Here is a 13,694-nt window from a genome sequence, read left to right as displayed (position 1 = left end):
TCGGCGAGAGTGCTCGGATTCCTTAAGGGGTAAAGTGACCGTTAGCAACAATCTGCGTTCGAGTCCAGCGTCGGGCAGAAATTTCCGCACACGCACACACACACACACACGCATATATATATAATTTTTCAAATGTCGCTTTACATCTATACCTACTACAGGTAAGCAAATTTAAGGTGCACATTTCAGTGTTGGAAACTGTACGTCTCCGTCAAATATAAATACAAAATATTTAAATTCGACCGGTTTATCGCCAGTAGACACTAACACCAATTTAATGAACGTCTCATAAACGAAACATCATCCAAAGTTGTGGGTAGAAACCATTTACCAGGAAAACGTTAAGTCCACTTTATTTTCCGGAAAGCTTATGGGTGTGTTTTGTGGATTTAGAAAGGAGTTTTGCTTACTGGTTAACTGCCAAAGGCTAAAATGGAGGTTGATTAAAAATATTAAAGTTTTATAGATCAATTCGATGCTAATAAACAGGTGATTATCCCTATATGTATAATAGAAGAACTCATTCAACAGGACAATTCACTTCCCTAAACAAATGCTTTGACGATAGGATAAGAGAGGTTATATTTGTGAGGTAATCAATATTCTGATTGGTTTGAGGCTGCCCGCCACGACTTTCTCTCACCTCTTCATCTGATGTCGAACTGTCGCTTATTGAGGAAGTCTTCAACTGTTTATTGCGCTTCTGAGATCCCCCTCAGTTTCCCCTTTGCCTACAATTCTGTAATCTACGGTCACTTCCAGATCCAAGAAAGCTATTTCGTGATGCCTGTACCACGCGTCTCATTATCCTGAACCTCCTTCCAGTCGATGATACCCACACATTCCTCTCCTCGCCGATTTTGCGCAAAATCTTCCGATTTCTTATTTCATCCGGACACAGTACAGAATATGGAATTAGGGCAAACCAAAGAAAGACGGAAGTAATGAGAAGTTGTAGAAATGAGATTAGCAGTTAGCTTCTTAATTTAATTCACGCACTATATGAAGTGAAGCAATTGTACTAACATGAAAGTAAAGTAACGCAGGACGGAGGAAGCAATGAGACATAAGAAGCAGGTAGTGCGGGCGTAAAATGACATCCCTCGCCAAAAGCGGCTTACTAGTATCAAACATAGGCCTCAGTTGCAATAATAAATATCTCAGAATGTACACAAAAGGCAAAAAAAATTCTTGAAGAGTCCGAGATGTGATATTACAGGGATGCCGAAAGTTAACACCATTATAGAAATCTCTTTCTCTCTCTCTCTCTCTCTCTCTCTCTCTTTCTCTTTCTCTATCTGTCTACCTCCCTTTGCGCTCGTCGTGTCCTCTTTCCTTTGGATATGAGTTTATTACAGGCTGCAATATCTATATTCTTCACTTCACGTGATTCGTTTATTGATTGTTAGAATACTTGCTAGTGATACTTAAAAGTTTGCATGTTGTTGTGCTAACGCGCATTAGATACAACACCGTAACTTCCTCACATATATCACATGAATGGAATACACACTGCGCAACACAATTAAAATTCTGCTTTCTGAAACCCTGTAACTGTCTCCCACTGCAAGGAAAAGGTTTGAAATTTGGCTTAAATGTGCCTACAATTTTACTCTGCGACAGTGCAAAAGCGTGGCGCCCTGCGACGTCATTATCAAGCTAGGCGATGCTTCGAACAGCAACCTGTCGACACATGCGAAAAAAAAAAGAGAACTCATAAGTTCATATGAGCTGTAAGGTGGGTTAATGATGTCACCTTGGCACCAAGTTTCACCACAATTCTGCGCAACGCCATCGTCGAAGCGTCACACACCGAACGAGGTGGCACACTAGACTCGCATTATGAGGGACAACGGTTCAAACCCACGTCCGGCCGTTCTGATTTAGGTTTTCCGTGATTTTCTTGAATCGTTTCAAGCAAATACCGGGATAGTTCCTTCGAAAGGGCACGGCTGGTTTCTCTCGCCATCCTTCCCTCATCTGATGGGACCGATGACGTCGCTGTTTGGTCCCCCTCCTCCACATCAACCAACCAACCAGTCAACGTGTCACACGATGGGAAGATCGTTAGGCCCCTCTCATTCACGTTTCATTCCTTCTTTGGACGTCTCTGCGATGGAGGTCAGGACCGTAACTCCTGTGTTGAACCACGGGGTTTCCTTATGGATGACTGAGGAAACCATTTCACACACCGCCGCTCAGAGTCAATATGAAAAGGCCTCAGGGCGTCAGTGAAATCAGCGCTTTCCCTGGTGCGTTTATTGATAACACATTTCGCAGTCCAAAACGAAAGTTCTCAGTGCAGTGAGCAACTGGACGACGTTCTTGAAGTCTTCAGACACTGCTGACATCATCGGACGATTCACCCCTTCTGCATGGACGGCTATGAAGATCTATTCACAACCACTGACTGAACACCTGTACTTGCTGAGCTTGAAGGTCCTTACATTTACATTTAATTTTATAATTTTGTAAGTTTGAGAGAAGATAAAGTTATGGAATGATGATACAGTAGTGCCTGCAGATTTCACGTTTAAGAGATCTTTGCACTGATAACCTCGTCCTTGAGCGCCCGTAAGCTCCTTCCAACGAGGCTTTTCTCGATGTGCTACTGGATGTCATCAGGAACAAAACACAATTACATTAAAAAAGTGGAGAATGTGGTTGTGAATATGTTCAAGTTAAATACTCATAGCAGATTAATCTGAGACTAGTAAATTAGATGTTATTAGAGAACATCAGAATGACAATAGTAAGCATTATAGTTACAGAGAACTGCATACTAATATACAGAGTATTACGAAAGGAGAGACCTTTGAATCTGATTCTGGGAGAGGTACAGGAATGCTAAAAGTAGTTCAGTTAAGAATAGTATCCACCTGTTATGTACCGTTTAGTCAGAGAAGAGATGAGAATGTGAATGTACAGTGGGAGGACTAGGTGAAGGTAGAAAAACCGGAATGCTAAATGCTTAATTCAACGAGCCTCCATATATCTCGGTGATTCACTGTTTGGCAACCGGAGAAGATCCGTCTGTATGTGGTACATTAGATTAGAAAATCTAGAAGGAGTTTGCTGCTGTCTTCAGCATTAAGTGCTTACTAATCCTCTCTCCTAGATATACGATTTTTGTAATCAAATATGTCAGTGTCGTAAGTCGTATTTTTTGTACGATTTGATTTAACGAGTAATGAGGAACATTGATTCAATAATTTTCGAGAGAATTGGTCAGTTACCGTTCAGCATTTCTGGATGGGGATTTCAGTGGTTTTCTGAAGACTTTTCAGGTTTTTTGAAGAATACCAAATGGATTCACTTCAGTTTTTTCATCCAAATGAGTTACAGTACAGACCCACTTCTACTAACCTCGAAGGTCGCTGGACATCGGAACTCATGCCGTCCGTAAAAGCGGACAATCACTTGCAAACAGGGAATTTCTGACGAAGAGAAATCTACTATTATGAAACGTAGGTCTTAATTTGAGAAAGAAATTTCTGAGAATGTACTTTTGGAGCACAGCGTTGTGTGGTAGTGAAATATGGACAGTGGAAAAACCTGAAAAAATGAGTATCGGAGCATTTGAGACCTGGTGCTACACAATTATTTCGATAATTAGATGGATTAACAAGATATGGAATAATGAGGTTCTCTACAGAATCGATCAGGAGACCAACATATGGGGAAAAATGACAAGAAGAGGGACAGGATGATAGCACATCTGTTAAGAATTCTGCGTCAGTTAGACCGTCAGCGAGAGTGCACCGCGAGTTCATGCTACTAATAAGGCGAGTACACCGTTCGCTTGTTACATATTTTTACGAGCTTCAAACAGGAGTGACTTATTTTCAGTTATCTGTGTAGGTATTAGTTTATTTTTGTAATTTCTTGCGTGTTCGAGTGCTTACTAGGCACAACCTTTTATTTGAATAAGTGTGGTGTACAGTACCGCCGTTGCTGTCGACCGTTGTATCGACCCTCATATCGTACAGGCTTCTGTTTGTTTGATTAGAACAGCTCAGTGTCGGTTAGACCGTCAGTCAGAGAGCACTTCGATTTCCCGCTCCTAATAAGGCGAGTACACCGATCGTTTGTTGCCTATTTTTATGAGCTTCAAACAGGAGTACTACAGTAATGGATAGGAACTGCGATTGTTGTGTACAGATGAGAGCTGAGTTGGCGACCCTTCGCTCACAGCTCCAGGCTGCTTTGGCTTCCGTCACACAGCTTGAAGCTGCTGCCAAGGGGCGTCACTGTGGGGGATCGAACACAGGGATGCGAGGGATGTCTAGCACGTCCCACGTTTCCTCCGATCGGTCCACTGCTGTGAGCGCCCCAGGTACTGCCTGCACTGAGGTTGGCCCCTCACCCGTGGTGGAGTGGAAAATCATTCCAAAGTCTGGCAGGCAGCGAAAAACTTTCAGAGCGGCCGATCGTAGGGCCTCCCCGGCTCGTTTGACGAACAGGTTTCGGTCGTTATCTATGGCTGACGATGTCTCTGAGCCAGATGCAATCGTCCACCCCGTCCACCCTGTTCCAGAGGAAGCTTCCATGTCCGAAAGGTCTGAGCATTGACGAAAGGTGGATTTGCTGATAGTTGGGAGCTCCAACGTTAGGTGCGTAGTGGGGCCCCTTAAACATGGCTACCAAGGAAGGGAAGGAAGCCAGTGTGCACTCCGTGTGCATTCCGGGGGCAGTCATTCCGGATGTGGAAAGGGTGCTTCCGGATGCCATGAAGAGTACAGGGTGCAGCCAACTGCAGGTGGTGGCTCATGTCGGCACCAGTGACGTGTGTCGCTTTGGATCGGAGCAGATTCTGTCTGGTTTCGGACGGCTAGCGGAAATGGTAAAGACTGCCAGTCTTGCTTCCGAGATTAAGGTGGAGCTCACCATCTGCAGCATCGTCGATAGAATCGACTCTGGTCCTTTGGTGCAGGGCCGAGTCGAGGGTCTGAATCAGAGGCTCAGGCGGTTCTGCGACCGTGTAGGCTGCAGATTCCTTGACTTGCGCCATCGGGTGGTGGGTTTCCGGGTTCCGCTTGATAGGTCAGGAATCCACTACACATAGAAGGCGGCTACACAGGTAGCAGGGGCTGTGTGGAAGGGACTGGGTGGTTTTTTAGGTTATAAGGTCTCAGGGAACCAAAGAAGGGACGCCCATCTAAAAGTGGGCAGGTAAAACACAGTAAGGTAGAGATAGAAACGATTGGTATTGTAGTTGCAAATTGTCGTAGCTGTGTTGGGAAAGAATCAGAGCTCCAAGCCCTAATAGAAAGCGCTAAAGCTCAAATAGTTGTAGGTACAGAGAGCTGGCTAAAGCAGGAAATAAGTTCAGCCGATTTTTTTTCAAACGATCTAACAGTGTTCAGAAAGGATAGATTAAATACAGTTGGTGGTAGAGTATTTATTGCTGTCAGAAGTAGTTTGCCTTGTAGCGAAATTGAAATAGATCGTGTGAAATATTATGGGTAAAGGTTATACCTGACAATCGGACTAAACTATTAATTGGATCGTTTTACCGACCCCCCGGCTCAGAGGATATAGTAGCTGAACAGTTCAAAGAAAACTTGAGTCCCATTTCAAATAAGCACCCCGCTCATACGATTATAGTCGGTGGTGACTTCAATCTACCCTCGATGTGCTGGAAAAACTATACGCTTAAAGCCAGCGGCAGGCATAAAACGGCATCCGAAATCGTACTGAATGTTTTTTCAGAAAATTATTTTGTGCAATTAGTTCATGAGCCCACTCACAGCGTAAATGGTTCCGAAAGCATACTTGACCTTTTAGCAACAAATAATCCTGGACAAATAGTGAGTATTGTGACTAATACAGGGATCATTGACCACAAGGCAGTTGCTGCTAGGCTGAATACCGTAACACCTACAACCATCAAAAAGAAACGCGAAGTATACCTATTTAAAAAAGCTGATAGTAATGCTCTTAACGTCTTTTTAAGAGACCGTCCTCACTCATTTCGATCTAATCAAGTAAGTGTAGCAAAGTTGTGGAATGTTTTCAAAGAGATAGTATCGACAGCAATTGAGAGATATATACCAGATAAATTAATAAGTGATGCTACTGATCCCCCAGGGTACACAAAACGTGTCAGATCGTTGTTGCAGAAACAACGAAAAAAGCATGTCAAATTTAAAAGAACGCAAAATCCCCAAGATTGGCAATGTTTTACAGAAGTTCGAAATATGGCGCATACTTCAATTCGAGATGCTTTTAATAATTTCCACAATAATATTTTGTCTCGAAACCTGGCAGAAAACCCAAAGGGATTCTGGTCGTACATAAAGCACACCAGTGGCAAGACGCAATCAATACCTTCACTGCGCGATAACAACGGTGAAGTCACTGATGACAGTGCCACTAAAGCAGAGTTATTAAATACGTTTTACCGAAACTCCTTCACGAAAGAAGACGACGTAAATATTCCTGAATTACAATCAAGACAACTGCCAAGATGTGAAACATAGAAGTAGATATGCTCGGTGTAACGAAGCAGCTTAAATCACTTAATAAAGGCAAGGCCTCCGTTGCAGATTGTATACCAGTCAGGTTCCTCTCAGTGTATGCTGATACAATAGCTTCATATTTAGCAATTATGCACAACCACTCGCTCACAGGAAGAGCCGTACCTAAAGACTGGAAAATTGCTCAAGTCACACCAATACCCAAAAAGAGAAGTAGGAGTAATCCTCTGAATTACAGGTCTGTATCACAAACGTTGATTTACAGCAGCATTTTGGAACATATACTGTATTCAAACATTATGAAGTACCTCGACGAAAACGATTTATTGACACATAGTCAATAGTCATAGTTCTTGTGAAACACAACTACTCTTTATACTCATGAAGTAATAATTGCTATCGACCAGGGGATGTCAAATTGTTTCCATATTTTTAGATTTCCAAAAGGCTTTCGACACCGTTCCTCACAAGCGTCTTCTAACCAAACTGCGTGCCTACGGAGTAGGAGTGCGACTGGATTCATAATTTCCTGTCAGACACGTCACAGTTCGTAGTAATAGACGGAAAGTCATCGAGTGAAACAGAAGTAATATCCGGCGTTCTCCAAGGGAGTGTTATAGGCCCTCTATTGTTCCTGATCTATATTAACGACATAGGAGACAATCTGAGTAGCTGTCTTAGATTGTTTGCAGATGATGCTGTCATTTACCGTCTTGTTAAGTCATGAGATGATCAAAACTACTTGAAAAAGATTTAGATAAGATATATGTATGGTGCAAAAAGTGGCAATTGACCTTGAATAAGGAAAAGTGTGAAGTTATTCACAAAGTACTAAAAGAAATCAGCTAAACTTCGATTACGCGATAAGTTACACATATCTGAAGGCTGTAAATTCAACTAAATACTTCGTCATTACAATTACAAATAACCTAAATTGGAACGACCACGTAGATAATATTGTGGATAGAGCGAACCAAAGACAGCGATTCATTGGCAGAACACTTAAAAGGTGCATCAGATCTACTAAAGAGACTGCTTACACCACACTTGTCCCCCCTATTCTGGAGTACTGTAGTGCGGCGTGGGATCCGCATCAGGTAGGACTGACGGATAACATCGAAAAAGTACAAAGAAGGGCAGCTCGTTTATGTATTATTGCGAAATAGGGGAGATAGTGTCACAGACATGATAGGTGAATTGGAGTGGCAATCAATAAAACAAACGCGTTTTTCGTTGCGACGGGATCTTCTCATGAAATTTCAATCACCAGTTTTCTACTCCGATTGAGAAACCATTATGTTGGCACCCATCTACATAGGGAGACATGATCAAGACGATAAAATAAGAGAAATCAGGTCTCGCACAGAAAAATTTAACTTCTCGTTTTTCCCGCGTGCCGTTCGAGAGCGAAACGGTAGGGAGACAGCTAGAAGGGGGTTCATTGAATCCTCTGCCAGGCACTTTATTGTGAATAGCAGAGTAGTCATGTAGATGTAGATGTAGACAGAAGCAACCTTTATGTTACCAGAGAGATGTAGAGGGTGAAAACTGTGGAGGAAAAGAGATGTTGGAATCTGTGAAGCAAATAATTAATGATATAGGTTGCAATTGCTACTCTGAGACAAAAATGTTAGCACAAGAGAGAAATTTGTGGAACAAAGAAAAGTATATTCTTGGTATAAGGAACTGAGGGGAGGACTGCAGCAGAAAGTAAGGAACGAGTCCCTTGTCACACATTAAGTGATCAGCTCTGCTCGTTGACTAACTTTTCCTGTAATGTCTAACATAACCTGCTGCACCTGTCAGCAAGAAGCTGCTGGCGTAATTACTGTTTAGACTTTCGTACTCGGCGGTGCAGTGGGCTGGCCGCAGTTCTTTGGGCGAGTGAACTATCAGTCGGCATCTTGCACGCGAGCGGCTGCGGCAGCTTAGGCAAGAAGTTGGTCGGGATTAGCGCGGCCCGGCGTAACTCGGGCTCAGCGAGCGGCCCTGCGGGAGCAGCCGCGGCGCCGGCTAATTTCCGGCTTAGGCGCTCGCGAATCGCGTGTCCGCCTCCCACAACGCGGGGCCCGTCCGCCTAGCGCTGCAGAGCGCGTCTAGGGCGCTGCCGGCTCTACTGCTGGTGCTGCTGCTACGTCTGTATTTACGGATGCGTCGATAGTTTTCTTAGCAGAGATGCAACAGGGCGAAAACGAGGGATCTGTCTGTGACGTGGCAGCCAACCGTGACTGGTTACTCGAGTGTCTAGAGCGTGATACTGGGAAAAGCTGCACAAAAGGCGTGGTCTGGTGTTCCGAGGGCGGAGTGGTGAGTCGGTTTCTACAGTTACCTGGCAAGGTGAGCCTTTGACGGAGAAGACCAGCGCGCTGTCGATATTGGCATTTGGCCACCGCCATACAGTCTTCCATGACATTGACATGCTGCCATTCTTAAACCTAATACACTGCTACTAAACCATCAAATTTACTGCTCCATATTTTATTCGAAGAATGTGATTATGTATAGGTTACGCATTAGCTAACTCCCATTACCAGATCTCCAATGACATGTTACACTACTGGCCATTAAAATTGCTACACCAAGAAGAAATGCAGATCATAAACGCGTATTCATTGGACAAATATATTATACTATAACTGTCATGTGATTACATTTTCACGCAATTTGGGTGCAAAGATCCTGATAAATCAGTACCCACAACAACCATCTCTGGCCGTAATAACGGCCTTGATACGCCTGGGCATTGAGCCAAACAGAGCTTGGATGGCGTGTACAGGAACAGCTGCCCATGCAGCTTCAACACGATACCACAGTTCATCTAGAGTAGTGACTGGCGTATTGTGACGAGTCAGTTGCTCGGCCACCATTGACCAGACGTTTTCAGTTGGTGAGAGGTCTGGAGAATGTGCTGGCCAGGGCAGCAGTCGAACATTTTCTGTATCCGAAAGGCCTGTACAGGACCTGCAACATGCGGTCGTGCATTATCCTGCTGAAATGTAGGGTTTCGCAGGGATCGAATAAAGGGTAGAGCCACGGGCCGCAACACATCTGAAATGTAACGTCCACTGTTCAAAGTGCCGTCAATGAGAACAAGAGGTGACCGATATGTGAAACCAATGGCACATCATACCATCACGCCGGGTAATACGCCAGTATGGCGATGACGAATACACACTTCCAATGTGCGTTCACTGTGATGTTGCCAAACACAGATGCGACGTAAACAGATCCTGAATTCATCTGCAAAAATGACGTTTTGCCATTCGTGCACCCAGGTTCGTCGTTGAGTACACCATCGCAGGCGCTCCTGTCTGTGATGCAGCGTCAAGGGTAACGGCAGCCATGGTCTCCGAGCTGATAGTCCATGCTGCTGCAAACGTCGTCGAACTGTTCGTGCAGATGGTTGTTGTCTTGCAAACGTCACCATCTGTCGACTCAGAGATCGATACGTGGCTGAATCATTCGTTACAGCCTTGCGGATAAGATGCCTGTCACCTCGACTGCAAGTGATACGAGGCAGTTGGCGTTCCGTATTACGCTCCTGAACCCACCGATTCCATGTTCTGCTAACAGTCATTGGATTTCGACCAACGCGAGCAGCAATGTCGCGATACGACCTTTATCAAAGTCGGAAACGTGATGGTACGTATTTCTCCTCCTTACACGAGGCATCACAACAACGTTTCACCAGGCAACGCCGGTAAACTGCTGTTTGTGTATGAGAAATCGATTGGAAACGTTCCTCATGTCAGCACGTCGTAGGTGTCGCCACCGGCGCCAACCTTGTGCGAATGCTCTGAAAAGCTAATCATCTGCATATCACAGCATCTTTTTCGTGTCGTTTAAATGTCGCGTCTGTAGCACGTCATCTTCGTGGTGCAGCAGTTTTAATGACCGGTAGTTTACATGCCAAATTCACTCCAAATTAACTACAAAATGTCCTGTCCTGTTTTATACCATATACCAGTAGTAAATTTTACGGCGCTTTAGAAATCTAGGGTTAATTGCTATTCTACGAGGGGCGTAAAATTAGTAAGGCAACACGTTTTTGTCCTCGGCCAATTTCTGTTGAAAAAATGCGTAATTTGTTGTGCGACATCGCGGAATATTCCTGCTTCAGCCCCTGTAGTTCCATGAACTTCCTATAGGAGGAGGGGCTTACGCAGTCATCAAACTAGCATCTGTAACGGAGGTGTGTTGCAGGGGGAGAGCTGTCGTTGAGTTTCTTTTGGTGGAAAGCACGGGGGTCGCAGATGTTCATAGGCATTTCAGAATGCCTACAGATACTCGGAAGTGAACAAAAGCACGTTGAGTCGTTAGGTGAGGCGTCTGTCATCATCTCAGCAAGGTCGTGCCAACCTGTTCGAACTGCCGCGTCAGGGCCCGCCGCACCCAGCTGTGACTCCTGCAATGTTGGAACGTAAGGACATTCTCATCTGAGGTGATCGGTGGACGCCTCTGTTGGTAATGCTAACACACTCATCCACCAGCTGGGGTACTCAAAGGTGTGTGCCCACTGCCTTCCTCCCTGCCTAACAGAAGACCACAAAGAGCGAAGGACCGTCTATGCGGAAGTACGTTACGAAGCTGACCGTGATAATTTTTCGTCGAAAATCGTGACAGGGGATAAAACATGAGTTCTTCACCTCGAACAGGAAAAAAACGGCAATCCATGGAGTGGCACCACACTACCTCTCCTCTGAAGAAAAGTTCAAAGCCGCGCCCTCAGTCGGAAAAGTCATGTCGACCGTCTTCTGGGACTTGAAGCTGTTATTCTGTTTGATGTCCTCCATGAAGATGCAACGATCAACTCTGAAGCGTATTGTGTTACTCTCAAGAAATTGAAGAAATGACTTCAACGTGTTCGTCGCTACAAAAATACAAATATGATAACGCAAGGCTTCACACGAGTCTAAACCCAAGAAAAGGTCCAAAAACTTAGCTGGACTGTTCTTTCACATTCACCCTGCAACCCGGATCTCACACATTCTGACTTCCATCTGTTTGGTCCAGTGAAGGGTGCTCACGGGGGGAAGCAGTACTTTGATGATAGGGAGTTTATTGATGCAGCAAGACGATGACTCCGAAGTCGACGATTAGAGTGGTACCTTGCGGACGTACAAGCCCTCGAAGTAGGATGGCGTAAGGCCGTCACGTTGAACGAATTTTGTGTTGAAAAACAGAGTACGGAATAAAATGATGTACTGGAATCCTAAATAAATAGAAACTTTCGTTCAGAAAAAATTTGTGTTGCATTACTTATTGAAGCATTAGTGGCAGAAAAACTGAGAGAAAATTTGGAATACATTTCACATAAATTTTCTCAGCATGGTATAGTCTTAGGTGGAGATTTCAATTTACCAGATACAGAGTGGGACACTCAAATGTTTAGGACAGGTGGTAGGGACAGAGCATCGAGTGACATTATACTGAGTGCACTATCCGAAATTTACCTCGAGCAATTAAACAGAGAACCGACTCGTGGAGATAACATCTTGGACCTACTGATAGCAAACAGACCCGAACTTTTCGACACTGTAAGTGCAGAACAGGGAATCAGTGATCACAAGGCCGTTGCAGCATCCCTGAATATGGAAGTTAATAGGAATATAAAAAAAGGGAGGAAGGTTTATCTGTTTAGCAAGAGTAATAGAAGGCAGATTTCAGACTACCTAACAGATCAAATCAAAAATCTCTTTTCCGACACTGACAATGTTGAGTGTTTAAGGAAAAAGTTCAAGGCAATCGTAAAATGCCTTTAGACAGGTACGTGCCGAGTAAAACTGTGAGGGACGGGAAAAACCCACCGTGGTTCTACAACAAAGTTAGGTCCAAAATGGTACAAATGGCTCTGAGCACTATGGGACTTAAAATCTGTGGTCATCAGTCCCCTAGAAAGTCGAACTACTTAAACCTAACTAACCTAAGGACATCACACACATCCATGCCCGAGGCAGGATTCGAACCTGCAACCGTAGCAGTCGCGCGGTTCCGGACTGCGCGCCTAGAACCGCTAGACCACCGCGGCCGGCACACAAAGTTAGGAAACTACTGCGAAAGTAAAGAGAGCTTCACACCAAGTTTAAACACAGCCAAAACCTCTCAGACAAACAGAAGCTAAGCGATGTCAAAGTTAGCGTAAGGAGGGCTATGCGTGAAGCGTTCAGTGAATTCGAAAGTAAAATTCCATGTACCGACTTGACAGAAAATCCCAGGAAGTTCTGGTCTTACGTTAAATCAGTAACTGGCTCGAAACGGCATATCCAGACACTCCGGGATGATGATGGCATTGAAACAGAGGATGACACGCGTAAAGCTGAAATACTAAACACCTTTCCCAAAGCTGTTTCACAGAGGAAGACCGCACTGCAGTTCCTTCTCTAAATCCTCGCACAAACGAAAAAATGGCTGACATCGAAATAAGTGTCCAAGGAATAGAAAAGCAACTGGAATCACTCAACAGAGGGAAGTCCACTGGACCTGACGGGATACCAATTCGATTCTACACAGATTACGTGAAAGAACTTGCCCCCCTTCTAACAGCAGTGTACCGCAAGTCTCTAGAGGAACGGAAGGTTCCAAATGATGGAAAAGAGCCCAGGTAGTTCCAGTCTTCAAGAAGGGTCGCCGAGCAGATGCGCAAAACTATAGACTTATATCTCTGACGTCGATCTGTTGTAGAATTTTTGAACATGTTTTTTGCTCGCGTATCATGTCGTTTTTGGAAACCCAGAATCTACTCTGTAGGAATCAACATGGATTCCGGAAACAGCAATCGTGTGAGACCCAACTCGCTTTATTTGTTCATGACACCCAGAAAATATTAGATACAGGCTCCCAGGTAGATGCTATTTTCCTTGACTTCCGGAAGGCGTTCGATACAGTTCCGCACTGTCGCCTGATAAACAAAGTAAGAGCCTACGGAATATCAGACCAGCTGTGTGGCTGGATTGAAGAGTTTTTAGCAAACAGAACACAGCATGTTGTTGTCAATGGGGAGACTTCTACAGACGTTAAAGTAACCTCTGGCGTGCCACAGGGGAGTGTTATGGGACCATTGCTTTTCACAATATATATAAATAACCTAGTAGGTAGTGTCGGAAGTTCCATGCGGCTTTTCGCGGATGATGCAGTAGTATACAGAGAAGTTGCAGCATTAGAAAATTGTAGCGAAATGCAGGAATATCTGCAGCGGATAGGCACTGGGTGCAGGGA

Source organism: Schistocerca piceifrons, chromosome 6, assembly GCF_021461385.2.
Source record: "Schistocerca piceifrons isolate TAMUIC-IGC-003096 chromosome 6, iqSchPice1.1, whole genome shotgun sequence".
Classification (NCBI taxonomy): domain Eukaryota; kingdom Metazoa; phylum Arthropoda; class Insecta; order Orthoptera; family Acrididae; genus Schistocerca; species Schistocerca piceifrons.
The sequence above is the reverse complement of the archived record's forward strand: the minus strand, read 5'-3'. Positions refer to the sequence as shown.